Source organism: Ranitomeya variabilis, chromosome 6 (assembly GCF_051348905.1).
Source record: "Ranitomeya variabilis isolate aRanVar5 chromosome 6, aRanVar5.hap1, whole genome shotgun sequence".
Lineage (NCBI taxonomy): Eukaryota > Metazoa > Chordata > Amphibia > Anura > Dendrobatidae > Ranitomeya > Ranitomeya variabilis.
This window is the reverse complement of record NC_135237.1, coordinates 279,846,193-279,861,952: the sequence shown is the minus strand read 5'-3', so window position 1 is coordinate 279,861,952 and position 15,760 is coordinate 279,846,193.

Below are 15,760 nucleotides of genomic sequence, written 5' to 3'. Positions count from 1 at the left end.
AGTCTAGTGGAAATGCTGTGGTCAGTTGCTCCACAGCCTAGTGTAAATGATGATATCAGTCTCTTGTAATTGAGGCATTGAATGTTACACCGCTGATAAGAAGCCTATTCTAGGAAACATAAGAATGTTTTCTTATTTTAGAAGACAGAGGATAAGGAGAAATGTTCCTTACATCTGTACCTGAAATATGGTTGTATTATACTAGGAGTTGTGTATAGAGATATACATGTGAAAAACACAAACAATATATTCTCATGTACCAGGAAGGTGTTATAACACCGCGGCAGGCCTAGAACTTATGCCTAAACCTACAATTATCAGTAATTAATATGAATATTAATTACCTGTTAGGAGATTTTTCTAATTCTCTTCTTGAAATCCACAATGAAAAATTTCACGTTCCACCATCTCACTGGGCCTCAGTCACCTGTAAATAGTCAAAGGTGTGATAATATGTTCCTGCTACATGCTATACACAAAGAAAAATATAACACTAGGGACAAAGTTACTTATTTCAGGTATAAGGATTGTGGTCAGTTTATTGTGAATCCGGTAGTCAGTCATTTGATAGTTTACTGTACATATTATGTTCAGTCATTCTACAGTATTCTATAAATGTTATAGTCAGACTACAGTCTACTGGAAATGTGGTCAGACAATGCAAACCTAGCGTAAATGCTATGATCAGTCAGTCCATAAACTAGTGTAAAAGTTTTGGCCTGCCAGTCAACAGTCCACTGTTTAAGTGGTCTAATAGTCCACATTCTAGTGTAAATGTTGTGTTCATTCAGTCCATAGTCTTCTGGTCTACTGGAAATGTGTTCAGAAATTCCACACCTAGCATAAATGCTGTGGTCAGTCAGTCCTTAGACTAGTGTAAATATTATAGTCAGGCAGTGCAAACTTTACTGGAAATGTGGTCAGGCAGTCAAAATCTAATGAAAATGACGAGGTCAGTAAGACCTTAAACAAGTGCAAATGCTGTGGTCAGTCAGTATTCAAACTAATGTAAATGCTGTGATCATTCATCCAAAGACTAGATTAAAAGTTTTGATCTGTCAGTCCAAGGTCTACTGTAGATGTGGCCAATCAGTCCACAGTCTACTATAAATGCTGTGGTCAGTCAGTCCACTGTCTAGTCTAAATGAAATGCTCATTCAGACCATAGTGTCACGATCTCCATTCTGTTCCTGTCTGCTATGTTACTTTGTGTAGAAGCGGTCAGTCTGTTTTGGTTGTGCTGGGTCTGAGCTGCAATCATCTGTTGTCACTTTACTTGATTACTCCTCTACTTAAGCATGCTGGCAGCTCAATCCAGTGTCAATCGTACATTTGCTGCTGCCTGTGTAAGACTGATTCGTGCTGAGTCTGTGCTGCCATCATCTGTGTTCACTTTTCCTGAGTAGTCCTCTACTTAAGCATGCTGGCTCCTCCATCCAGTGTCAATCGTACACTTGCTGCTGCCTGTGTAAGACTGATCTGTGCTGGGTCTGTCCTGCAATCATCTGTGTTCACTTTCCTTGAGTAGTCCTCTATTTAAGCATACTGGTTCCTCCATCCAGTGTCAATCGTACACTTGCTGCTGCCTGTGTAAAACTTAAGCATGCTGGCTCCTCTATCCAGTGTCAATCGTACACTTGCTGCTGCCTGTGTCAGACTGATCCATGATGCGTCTGTGCTGCAATCATCTGTGTTCACTTTCCATGTTGGCTCCTCCATCCAGTCTCAATCGTACACTTGCTGCTGCCCGTGTAAGACTGATCCGTTCTGGGTCTGTGCTGCAATCATCTGTGTTCACTTTCCTTGAGTAGTCCTCTACTTAAGCATGCTGGCTCCTCCATCCATTGTCAATCGTACACTTGCTGCTGCCTGTGTAAGACTGATCCGTGCTGGGTCTGTATTGCAATCATCTGTATTCACTTTCCTTGAGAAGTCCTCTACTTAAGCATGCTGGCTCCAACATCCAGTGTAAATCATACACGTTGTGCTGCCTGTTTAAGACTGATCCCTCTGTGCTCTGTGCCTGACCCAGCCTGATTTTATTTCCTTCCCAGACTTAGACTCTTTGCTTGTGACCTGACTTCTCGTGTGCCTGCTCCCTGTAAACTGTCTTGTCTTTCTGGTATTCCTGACCTCGGCTAATAAATTGGTTTAAGTCTCTGAGTCCCCCTTGTTGTACTGCACCATTTCCTGGACCTGACCTTACATTGTTTGACCTCCTTTTACTTATTCAGTAAGTAGTGTATATTTTTCTTTCTGTTATTGTAGTCTTTCTCTCCACTTCTGGGGCTAACATTTACTATAGTGACTCGCATCACACAAAGTCTCTTGGTCTACTGGAAATGTGGTCAGGAATTTCACAACTAGCTAAATGTTATGGCAAGTCAGTCAATAAACTAGTGTAAAACTATTGGACCACCAGTCCACAGTCGAATGTAAAAGTGGTCTGTTAGTCCACATTCTAGTGTAAATGTTGCGTTGATTCAGTCCATAGTCTTCTAGTCCACTGGAAATGTGGTTAGAAATTCCACACCTAGCATATAGGCTGTGGTCAGTCAGTCCACAGTCTCTTGTAAATGTTGTGGTCATTCAGTCCATAGTCTTTTGGTCTACTGGAAATGTGGTCAAGAATTCCACACCTAGCGTAACTGCTGTGCTCAGTCAGTACTTAGACTACTGTAAATGCTTGGATCAATTAGCCCATGCAATACTGTAAAACATTTTGTCCGTCAGTCTACAGTCTGATGTAAATGTGGCCAGTCAGTCCACAGTCTGTTGTAAATGATGTCATCAGTGGGTCTACTATCTAGTTTAAATGCTGTGGTCCATCAGTCCACAGTCTACTGTAAATTCTTTGTTCAGTTGGTTCACAGTCTATTGTAAATGTTGTTGTTATCCGATCCAAAGTCTAGAGGAAATGCTGTGGTCAGTCAGTCAACAGTCTAGAGTAAATGTTGTTAGTCTATCCACAGTCTAGTGGAAATGCTGTGGTCAGTTGCTCCACAGCCTAGTGTAAATGATGATATCAGTCTCTTGTAATTGAGGCATTGAATGTTACACCGCTGATAAGAAGCCTATTCTAGGAAACATAAGAATGTTTTCTTATTTTAGAAGACAGAGGATAAGGAGAAATGTTCCTTACATCTGTACCTGAAATATGGTTGTATTATACTAGGAGTTGTGTATAGAGATATACATGTGGAAAACACAAACAATATATTCTCATGTACCAGGAAGGTGTTATAACACCGCGGCAGGCCTAGTACTTATGCCTAAACCTACAATTATCAGTAATTAATATGAATATTAATTACCTGTTAGGAGATTTTTCTAATTCTCTTCTTGAAATGCACAATGAAAAATTTCACGTTCCACCATCTCACTGGGCCTCAGTCACCTGTAAATAGTCAAAGGTGTGATAATATGTTCCTGCTACATGCTATACACAAAGAAAAATATAACACTAGGGACAAAGTTACTTATTTCAGGTATAAGGATTGTGGTCAGTTTATTGTGAATCCGGTAGTCAGTCATTTGATAGTTTACTGTATATATTATGTTCAGTCATTCTACAGTATTCTATAAATGTTATAGTCAGACTACAGTCTACTGGAAATGTGGTCAGACAATGCAAACCTAGCGTAAATGCTATGATCAGTCAGTCCATAAACTAGTGTAAAAGATTTGGTCCGCCAGTCAACAGTCCACTGTAAAAGTGGTCTAATAGTCCACATTCTAGTGTAAATGTTGTGTTCATTCAGTCCATAGTCTTCTGGTCTACTGGAAATGTGTTCAGAAATTCCACACCTAGCATAAATGCTGTGGTCAGTCAGTCCTTAGACTAGTGTAAATATTATAGTCAGGCAGTGCAAACTTTACTGGAAATGTGGTCAGGCAGTCAAAATCTAGTGAAAATGACGAGGTCAGTAAGGCCTTAAACAAGTGCAAATGCTGTGGTCAGTCAGTATTCAAACTAATGTAAATGCTGTGATCATTCATCCAAAGACTAGATTAAAAGTTTTGATCTGTCAGTCCAAGGTCTACTGTAGATGTGGACAATCAGTCCACAGTCTACTATAAATGCTGTGGTCAGTCAGTCCACTGTCTAGTCTAAATGAAATGCTCATTCAGACCATAGTGTCACGACCTCCATTCTGTTCCTGTCTGCTATGTTACTTTGTGTAGAAGCGGTCAGTCTGTTTTGGTTGTGCTGGGTCTGAGCTGCAATCATCTGTTGTCACTTTACTTGATTACTCCTCTACTTAAGCATGCTGGCGGCTCAATCCAGTGTCAATCGTACATTTGCTGCTGCCTGTGTAAGACTGATTCGTGCTGAGTCTGTGCTGCCATCATCTGTGTTCACTTTTCCTGAGTAGTCCTCTACTTAAGCATTCTGGCTCCTCCATCCAGTGTCAATCGTACACTTGCTGCTGCCTGTGTAAGACTGATTCATGCTGAGTCTGTGCTGCAATCATCTGTATTCACTTTCCTTGAGAAGTCCTCTACTTAAACATGCTGGCTCCAACATCCAGTGTCAATCGTACACTTGCTGCTGCCTGTGTAAGACTGATCTGTGCTGGGTCTGTCCTGCAATCATCTGTGTTCACTTTCCTTGAGTAGTCCTCTATTTAAGCATGCTGGCTCCTCCATCCAGTGTCAATCGTACACTTGCTGCTGCCTTTGTAAGACTTAAGCATGCTGGCTCCTCTATCCAGTGTCAATCATACACTTGCTGCTGCCTGTGTCAGACTGATCTGTGCTGGGTCTGTCCTGCAATCATCTGTGTTCACTTTCCTTGAGTAAACCTCTATTTAAGCATACTGGCTCCTCCATCCAGTGTCAATCGTACACTTGCTGCTGCCTGTGTAAAACTTAAGCATGCTGGCTCCTCTATCCAGTGTCAATCGTACACTTGCTGCTGCCTGTGTCAGACTGATCCATGATGCGTCTGTGCTGCAATCATCTGTGTTCACTTTCCATGTTGGCTCCTCCATCCAGTCTCAATCATACACTTGCTGCTGCCCGTGTAAGACTGGTCTGTTCTGGGTCTGTGCTGCAATCATCTGTGTTTACTTTCCTTGAGTAGTCCTCTACTTAAGCATGCTGGCTCCTCCATCTATTGTCAATCGTACACTTGCTGCTGCCTGTGTAAGACTGATCCGTGCTGGGTCTGTACTGCAATCATCTGTATTCACTTTCCTTGAGAAGTCCTCTACTTAAGCATGCTGGCTCCAACATCCAGTGTAAATCATACACGTTGTGCTGCCTGTTTAAGACTGATCCCTCTGTGCTCTGTGCCTGACCCAGCCTGATTTTATTTCCTTCCCGGACTTAGACTCTTTGCTTGTGACCTGACTTCTCGTGTGCCTGCTCCCTGTAAACTGTCTTGTCTTTCTGGTATTCCTGACCTCTGCTAATAAATTGGTTTAAGTCTCTGAGTCCCCCTTGTTGTACTGCACCATTTCCTGGACCTGACCTTAGATTGTTTGACCTCCTTTTACTTATTCAGTAAGTAGTTTATATTTTTCTTTCTGTTATTGTAGTCTTTCTCTCCACTTCTGGGGCTAACATTTACTATAGTGACTCGCATCACACAAAGTCTCTTGGTCTACTGGAAATGTGGTCAGGAATTTTGCACCTAGCTAAATGCTATGGCAAGTCAGTCCATAAAGTAGTGTAAAACTTTTGGTCCACCAGTCCACAGTTCAATGTAAAAGTGGTCTGTCAGTCCACATTCTAGTGTAAATGTTGCGTTCATTCAGTCCATAGTCTTCTAGTCTACTGGAAATGTGGTCAGAAATTCCACACCTAGCACAAAAATGCTGTGGTCAGTCAGTCCACAGTCTATTGTAAATGTTATGGTCATTCAGTCCATAGTCTTTTGGTCTACTGGAAATGTGGTCAGGAATTTCACAACTAGCTAAATGTTATGGCAAGTCAGTCAATAAACTAGTGTAAAACTATTGGACCACCAGTCCACAGTCGAATGTAAAAGTGGTCTGTTAGTCCACATTCTAGTGTAAATGTTGCGTTGATTCAGTCCATAGTCTTCTAGTCCACTGGAAATGTGGTTAGAAATTCCACACCTAGCATATAGGCTGTGGTCAGTCAGTCCACAGTCTCTTGTAAATGTTGTGGTCATTCAGTCCATAGTCTTTTGGTCTACTGGAAATGTGGTCAAGAATTCCACACCTAGCGTAACTGCTGTGCTCAGTCAGTACTTAGACTACTGTAAATGCTTGGATCAATTAGCCCATGCAATACTGTTACACATTTTGTCCGTCAGTCTACAGTCTGATGTAAATGTGGCCAGTCAGTCCACAGTCTGTTGCAAATGATGTCATCAGTGGGTCTACTATCTAGTATAAATGCTGTGGTCCATCAGTCCACAGTCTACTGTAAATTCTTTGTTCAGTTGGTTCACAGTCTATTGTAAATGTTGTTGTTATCCGATCCAAAGTCTAGAGGAAATGCTGTGGTCAGTCAGTCAACAGTCTAGAGTAAATGTTGTTAGTCTATCCACAGTCTAGTGGAAATGCTGTGGGCAGTTGCTCCACAGCCTAGTGTAAATGATGATATCAGTCTCTTGTAATTGAGGCATTGAATGTTACACCGCTGATAAGAAGCCTATTCTAGGAAACATAAGAATGTTTTCTTATTTTAGAAGACAGAGGGTAAGGAGAAATGTTCCTTACATCTGTACCTGAAATATGGTTGTATTATACTAGGAGTTGTGTATAGAGATATACATGTGGAAAACACAAACAATATATTCTCATGTACCAGGAAGGTGTTATAACACCGCGGCAGGCCTAGAACTTATGCCTAAACCTACAATTATCAGTAATTAATATGAATATTAATTACCTGTTAGGAGATTTTTGTAATTCTCTTCTTGAAATCCACAATGAAAAATTTCACGTTCCATCATCTCACTGGGCCTCAGTCACCTGTAAATAGTCAAAGGTGTGATAATATGTTCCTGCTACATGCTATACACAAAGAAAAATATAACACTAGGGACAAAGTTACTTATTTCAGGTATAAGGATTGTGGTCAGTTTATTGTGAATCCGGTAGTCAGTCATTTGATAGTTTACTGTATATATTATGTTCAGTCATTCTACAGTATTCTATAAATGTTATAGTCAGAGTACAGTCTACTGGAAATGTGGTCAGACAATGCAAACCTAGCGTAAATGCTATGATCAGTCAGTCCATAAACTGGTGTAAAAGTTTTGGTCCGCCAGTCAACAGTCCACTGTAAAAGTGGTCTAATAGTCCACATTCTAGTGTAAATGTTGTGTTCATTCAGTCCATAGTCTTCTGGTATACTGGAAATGTGTTCAGAAATTCCACACCTAGCATAAATGCTGTGGTCAGTCAGTCCTTAGACTAGTGCAAATATTATAGTCAGGCAGTGCAAACTTTACTGGAAATGTGGTCAGGCAGTCAAAATCTAGTGAAAATGACGAGGTCAGTAAGGCCTTAAACAAGTGCAAATGCTGTGGTCAGTCAGTATTCAAACTAATGTAAATGCTGTGATCATTCATCCAAAGACTAGATTAAAAGTTTTGATCTGTCAGTCCAAGGTCTACTGTAGATGTGGCCAATCAGTCCACAGTCTACTATAAATGCTGTGGTCAGTCAGTCCACTGTCTAGTCTAAATGAAATGCTCATTCAGACCATAGTGTCACGATCTCCATTCTGTTCCTGTCTGCTATGTTACTTTGTGTAGAAGCGGTCAGTCTGTTTTGGTTGTGCTGGGTCTGAGCTGCAATCATCTGTTGTCACTTTACTTGATTACTCCTCTACTTAAGCATGCTGGCGGCTCAATCCAGTGTCAATCGTACATTTGCTGCTGCCTGTGTAAGACTGATTCGTGCTGAGTCTGTGCTGCCATCATCTGTGTTCACTTTTCCTGAGTAGTCCTCTACTTAAGCATGCTGGCTCCTCCATCCAGTGTCAATCGTACAATTGCTGCTGCCTGTGTAAGACTGATTCATGCTGAGTCTGTGCTGCAATCATCTGTATTCACTGTCCTTGGGAAGTCCTCTACTTAAGCATGCTGGCTCCAACATCCAGTGTCAATCGTACACTTGCTGCTGCCTGTGTAAGACTGAACTGTGCTGGGTCTGTCCTGCAATCATCTGTGTTCACTTTCCTTGAGTAGTCCTCTATTTAAGCATACTGGCTCCTCCATCCAGTGTCAATCGTACACTTGCTGCTGCCTGTGTAAAACTTAAGCATGCTGGCTCCTCTATCCAGTGTCAATCGTACACTTGCTGCTGCCTGTGTCAGACTGATCCGTTCTGGGTCTGTGCTGCAATCATCTGTGTTCACTTTCCTTGAGTAGTCCTCTACTTAAGCATGCTGGCTCCTCCATCCAGTGTCAATCGTACAATTGCTGCTGCCCGTGTAAGACTGATTCATGCTGAGTCTGTGCTGCAATCATCTGTATTCACTTTCCTTGAGAAGTCCTCTACTTAAGCATGCTGGCTCCAACATCCAGTGTCAATCGTACACTTGCTGCTGCCTTTGTAAGACTTAAGCATGCTGGCTCCTCTATCCAGTGTCAATCATACACTTGCTGCAGCCTGTGTCAGACTGATCTGTGCTGGGTCTGTCCTGCAATCATCTGTGTTCACTTTCCTTGAGTAGTCCTCTATTTAAGCATACTGGCTCCTCCATCCAGTGTCAATCGTACAGTTGCTGCTGCCTGTGTAAAACTTAAGCATGCTGGCTCCTCTATCCAGTGTCAATCGTACACTTGCTGCTGCCTGTGCCAGACTGATCCATGATGCGTCTGTGCTGCAATCATCTGTGTTCACTTTCCATGTTGGCTCCTCCATCCAGTCTCAATCGTACACTTGCTGCTGCCCGTGTAAGACTGGTCTGTTCTGGGTCTGTGCTGCAATCATCTGTGTTCACTTTCCTTGAGTAGTCCTCTACTTAAGCATGCTGGCTCCTCCATCCATTGTCAATCGTACACTTGCTGCTGCCTGTGTAAGACTGATCCGTGCTGGGTCTGTACTGCAATCATCTGTATTCACTTTCCTTGAGAAGTCCTCTACTTAAGCATGCTGGCTCCAACATCCAGTGTAAATCATACACGTTGTGCTGCCTGTTTAAGACTGATCCCTCTGTGCTCTGTGCCTGACCCAGCCTGATTTTATTTCCTTCCCGGACTTAGACTCTTTGCTTGTGACCTGACTTCTCGTGTGCCTGCTCCCTGTAAACTGTCTTGTCTTTCTGGTATTCCTGACCTCTGCTAATAAATTGGTTTAAGTCTCTGAGTCCCCCTTGTTGTACTGCACCATTTCCTGGACCTGACCTTAGATTGTTTGACCTCCTTTTACTTATTCAGTAAGTAGTGTATATTTTTCTTTCTATTATTGTAGTCTTTCTCTCCACTTCTGGGGCTAACATTTACTATAGTGACCCGCATCACACAAAGTCTCTTGGTCTACTGGAAATGTGGTCAGGAATTTAGCACCTAGCTAAATGCTATGGCAAGTCAGTCCATAAAGTAGTATAAAACTTTTTGTCCACCAGTCCACAGTTCAATGTAAAAGTGGTCTGTCAGTCCACATTCTAGTGTAAATGTTGCGTTCATTCAGTCCATAGTCTTCTAGTCTACTGGAAATGTGGTCAGAAATTCCACACCTAGCACAAAAATGCTGTGGTCAGTCAGTCCACAGTCTATTGTAAATGTTATGGTCATTCAGTCCATAGTCTTTTGGTCTACTGGAAATGTGGTCAGGAATTTCACAACTAGCTAAATGTTATGGCAAGTCAGTCAATAAACTAGTGTAAAACTATTGGACCACCAGTCCACAGTCGAATGTAAAAGTGGTCTGTTAGTCCACATTCTAGTGTAAATGTTGCGTTGATTCAGTCCATAGTCTTCTAGTCCACTGGAAATGTGGTTAGAAATTCCACACCTAGCATATAGGCTGTGGTCAGTCAGTCCACAGTCTCTTGTAAATGTTGTGGTCATTCAGTCCATAGTCTTTTGGTCTACTGGAAATGTGGTCAAGAATTCCACACCTAGCGTAACTGCTGTGCTCAGTCAGTACTTAGACTACTGTAAATGCTTGGATCAATTAGCCCATGCAATACTGTTACACATTTTGTCCGTCAGTCTACAGTCTGATGTAAATGTGGCCAGTCAGTCCACAGTCTGTTGCAAATGATGTCATCAGTGGGTCTACTATCTAGTATAAATGCTGTGGTCCATCAGTCCACAGTCTACTGTAAATTCTTTGTTCAGTTGGTTCACAGTCTATTGTAAATGTTGTTGTTATCCGATCCAAAGTCTAGAGGAAATGCTGTGGTCAGTCAGTCAACAGTCTAGAGTAAATGTTGTTAGTCTATCCACAGTCTAGTGGAAATGCTGTGGGCAGTTGCTCCACAGCCTAGTGTAAATGATGATATCAGTCTCTTGTAATTGAGGCATTGAATGTTACACCGCTGATAAGAAGCCTATTCTAGGAAACATAAGAATGTTTTCTTATTTTAGAAGACAGAGGGTAAGGAGAAATGTTCCTTACATCTGTACCTGAAATATGGTTGTATTATACTAGGAGTTGTGTATAGAGATATACATGTGGAAAACACAAACAATATATTCTCATGTACCAGGAAGGTGTTATAACACCGCGGCAGGCCTAGAACTTATGCCTAAACCTACAATTATCAGTAATTAATATGAATATTAATTACCTGTTAGGAGATTTTTGTAATTCTCTTCTTGAAATCCACAATGAAAAATTTCACGTTCCATCATCTCACTGGGCCTCAGTCACCTGTAAATAGTCAAAGGTGTGATAATATGTTCCTGCTACATGCTATACACAAAGAAAAATATAACACTAGGGACAAAGTTACTTATTTCAGGTATAAGGATTGTGGTCAGTTTATTGTGAATCCGGTAGTCAGTCATTTGATAGTTTACTGTATATATTATGTTCAGTCATTCTACAGTATTCTATAAATGTTATAGTTAGAGTACAGTCTACTGGAAATGTGGTCAGACAATGCAAACCTAGCGTAAATGCTATGATCAGTCAGTCCATAAACTGGTGTAAAAGTTTTGGTCCGCCAGTCTACAGTCCACTGTAAAAGTGGTCTAATAGTCCACATTCTAGTGTAAATGTTGTGTTCATTCAGTCCATAGTCTTCTGGTATACTGGAAATGTGTTCAGAAATTCCACACCTAGCATAAATGCTGTGGTCAGTCAGTCCTTAGACTAGTGCAAATATTATAGTCAGGCAGTGCAAACTTTACTGGAAATGTGGTCAGGCAGTCAAAATCTAGTGAAAATGACGAGGTCAGTAAGGCCTTAAACAAGTGCAAATGCTGTGGTCAGTCAGTATTCAAACTAATGTAAATGCTGTGATCATTCATCCAAAGACTAGATTAAAAGTTTTGATCTGTCAGTCCAAGGTCTACTGTAGATGTGGCCAATCAGTCCACAGTCTACTATAAATGCTGTGGTCAGTCAGTCCACTGTCTAGTCTAAATGAAATGCTCATTCAGACCATAGTGTCACGATCTCCATTCTGTTCCTGTCTGCTATGTTACTTTGTGTAGAAGCGGTCAGTCTGTTTTGGTTGTGCTGGGTCTGAGCTGCAATCATCTGTTGTCACTTTACTTGATTACTCCTCTACTTAAGCATGCTGGCGGCTCAATCCAGTGTCAATCGTACATTTGCTGCTGCCTGTGTAAGACTGATTCGTGCTGAGTCTGTGCTGCCATCATCTGTGTTCACTTTTCCTGAGTAGTCCTCTACTTAAGCATGCTGGCTCCTCCATCCAGTGTCAATCGTACAATTGCTGCTGCCTGTGTAAGACTGATTCATGCTGAGTCTGTGCTGCAATCATCTGTATTCACTGTCCTTGAGAAGTCCTCTACTTAAGCATGCTGGCTCCAACATCCAGTGTCAATCGTACACTTGCTGCTGCCTGTGTAAGACTGAACTGTGCTGGGTCTGTCCTGCAATCATCTGTGTTCACTTTCCTTGAGTAGTCCTCTATTTAAGCATACTGGCTCCTCCATCCAGTGTCAATCGTACACTTGCTGCTGCCTGTGTAAAACTTAAGCATGCTGGCTCCTCTATCCAGTGTCAATCGTACACTTGCTGCTGCCTGTGTCAGACTGATCCGTTCTGGGTCTGTGCTGCAATCATCTGTGTTCACTTTCCTTGAGTAGTCCTCTACTTAAGCATGCTGGCTCCTCCATCCAGTGTCAATCGTACAATTGCTGCTGCCCGTGTAAGACTGATTCATGCTGAGTCTGTGCTGCAATCATCTGTATTCACTTTCCTTGAGAAGTCCTCTACTTAAGCATGCTGGCTCCAACATCCAGTGTCAATCGTACACTTGCTGCTGCCTTTGTAAGACTTAAGCATGCTGGCTCCTCTATCCAGTGTCAATCATACACTTGCTGCAGCCTGTGTCAGACTGATCTGTGCTGGGTCTGTCCTGCAATCATCTGTGTTCACTTTCCTTCAGTAGTCCTCTATTTAAGCATACTGGCTCCTCCATCCAGTGTCAATCGTACAGTTGCTGCTGCCTGTGTAAAACTTAAGCATGCTGGCTCCTCTATCCAGTGTCAATCGTACACTTGCTGCTGCCTGTGCTAGACTGATCCATGATGCGTCTGTGCTGCAATCATCTGTGTTCACTTTCCATGTTGGCTCCTCCATCCAGTCTCAATCGTACACTTGCTGCTGCCCGTGTAAGACTGGTCTGTTCTGGGTCTGTGCTGCAATCATCTGTGTTCACTTTCCTTGAGTAGTCCTCTACTTAAGCATGCTGGCTCCTCCATCCATTGTCAATCGTACACTTGCTGCTGCCTGTGTAAGACTGATCCGTGCTGGGTCTGTACTGCAATCATCTGTATTCACTTTCCTTGAGAAGTCCTCTACTTAAGCATGCTGGCTCCAACATCCAGTGTAAATCATACACGTTGTGCTGCCTGTTTAAGACTGATCCCTCTGTGCTCTGTGCCTGACCCAGCCTGATTTTATTTCCTTCCCGGACTTAGACTCTTTGCTTGTGACCTGACTTCTCGTGTGCCTGCTCCCTGTAAACTGTCTTGTCTTTCTGGTATTCCTGACCTCTGCTAATAAATTGGTTTAAGTCTCTGAGTCCCCCTTGTTGTACTGCACCATTTCCTGGACCTGACCTTAGATTGTTTGACCTCCTTTTACTTATTCAGTAAGTAGTGTATATTTTTCTTTCTGTTATTGTAGTCTTTCTCTCCACTTCTGGGGCTAACATTTACTATAGTGACTCGCATCACACAAAGTCTCTTGGTCTACTGGAAATGTGGTCAGGAATTTAGCACCTAGCTAAATGCTATGGCAAGTCAGTCCATAAAGTAGTATAAAACTTTTTGTCCACCAGTCCACAGTTCAATGTAAAAGTGGTCTGTCAGTCCACATTCTAGTGTAAATGTTGCGTTCATTCAGTCCATAGTCTTCTAGTCTACTGGAAATGTGGTCAGAAATTCCACACCTAGCACAAAAATGCTGTGGTCAGTCAGTCCACAGTCTATTGTAAATGTTATGGTCATTCAGTCCATAGTCTTTTGGTCTACTGGAAATGTGGTCAGGAATTTCACAACTAGCTAAATGTTATGGCAAGTCAGTCAATAAACTAGTGTAAAACTATTGGACCACCAGTCCACAGTCGAATGTAAAAGTGGTCTGTTAGTCCACATTCTAGTGTAAATGTTGCGTTGATTCAGTCCATAGTCTTCTAGTCCACTGGAAATGTGGTTAGAAATTCCACACCTAGCATATAGGCTGTGGTCAGTCAGTCCACAGTCTATTGTAAATGTTGTGGTCATTCAGTCCATAGTCTTTTGGTCTACTGGAAATGTGGTCAAGAATTCCACACCTAGCGTAAATGCTGTGCTCAGTCAGTACTTAGACTACTGTAAATGCTTGGATCAATTAGCCCATGCAATACTGTAAAACATTTTGTCCGTCAGTCTACAGTCTGATGTAAATGTGGCCAGTCAGTCCACAGTCTGTTGTAAATGATGTCATCAGTGGGTCTACTATCTAGTTTAAATGCTGTGGTCCATCAGTCCACAGTCTACTGTAAATTCTTTGTTCAGTTGGTTCACAGTCTATTGTAAATGTTGTTGTTATCCGATCCAAAGTCTAGAGGAAATGCTGTGGTCAGTCAGTCAACAGTCTAGAGTAAATGTTGTTAGTCTATCCACAGTCTAGTGGAAATGCTGTGGTCAGTTGCTCCACAGCCTAGTGTAAATGATGATATCAGTCTCTTGTAATTGAGGCATTGAATGTTACACCGCTGATAAGAAGCCTATTCTAGGAAACATAAGAATGTTTTCTTATTTTAGAAGACAGAGGATAAGGAGAAATGTTCCTTACATCTGTACCTGAAATATGGTTGTATTATACTAGGAGTTGTGTATAGAGATATACATGTGGAAAACACAAACCATATATTCTCATGTACCAGGAAGGTGTTATAACACCGCGGCAGGCCTAGAACTTATGCCTAAACCTACAATTATCAGTAATTAATATGAATATTAATTACCTGTTAGGAGATTTTTCTAATTCTCTTCTTGAAATCCACAATGAAAAATTTCACGTTCCACCGTCTCACTGGGTCTCAGTCACCTGTAAATAGTCAAAGGTGTGATAATATGTTCCTGCTACATGCTATACACAAAGAAAAATATAACACTAGGGACAAAGTTACTTATTTCAGGTATAAGGATTGTGGTCAGTTTATTGTGAATCCGGTAGTCAGTCATTTGATAGTTTACTGTATATATTATGTTCAGTCATTCTACAGTATTCTATAAATGTTATAGTCAGACTACAGTCTACTGGAAATGTGGTCAGACAATGCAAACCTAGCGTAAATGCTATGATCAGTCAGTCCATAAACTAGTGTAAAAGTTTTGGTCCGCCAGTCAACAGTCCACTGTAAAAGTGGTCTAATAGTCCACATTCTAGTGTAAATGTTGTGTTCATTCAGTCCATAGTCTTCTGGTCTACTGGAAATGTGTTCAGAAATTCCACACCTAGCATAAATGCTGTGGTCAGTCAGTCCTTAGACTAGTGTAAATATTATAGTCAGGCAGAGCAAACTTTACTGAAAATGTGGTCAGGCAGTCAAAATCTAGTGAAAATGACGAGGTCAGTAAGGCCTTAAACAAGTGCAAATGCTGTGGTCAGTCAGTATTCAAACTAATGTAAATGCTGTGATCATTCATCCAAAGACTAGATTAAAAGTTTTGATCTGTCAGTCCAAGGTCTACTGTAGATGTGGACAATCAGTCCACAGTCTACTATAAATGCTGTGGTCAGTCAGTCCACTGTCTAGTCTAAATGAAATGCTCATTCAGACCATAGTGTCACGATCTCCATTCTGTTCCTGTCTGCTATGTTACATTGTGTAGAAGCGGTCAGTCTGTTTTGGTTGTGCTGGGTCTGAGCTGCAATCATCTGTTGTCACTTTACTTGATTACTCCTCTACTTAAGCATGCTGGCGGCTCAATCCAGTGTCAATCGTACATTTGCTGCTGCCTGTGTAAGACTGATTCGTGCTGAGTCTGTGCTGCGATCATCTGTGTTCACTTTTCCTGAGTAGTCCTCTACTTAAGCATGCTGGCTCCTCCATCCAGTGTCAATCGTACACTTGCTGCGGCCTGTGTAAGACTGATTCATGCTGAGTCTGTGCTGCAATCATCTGTATTCACTTTCCT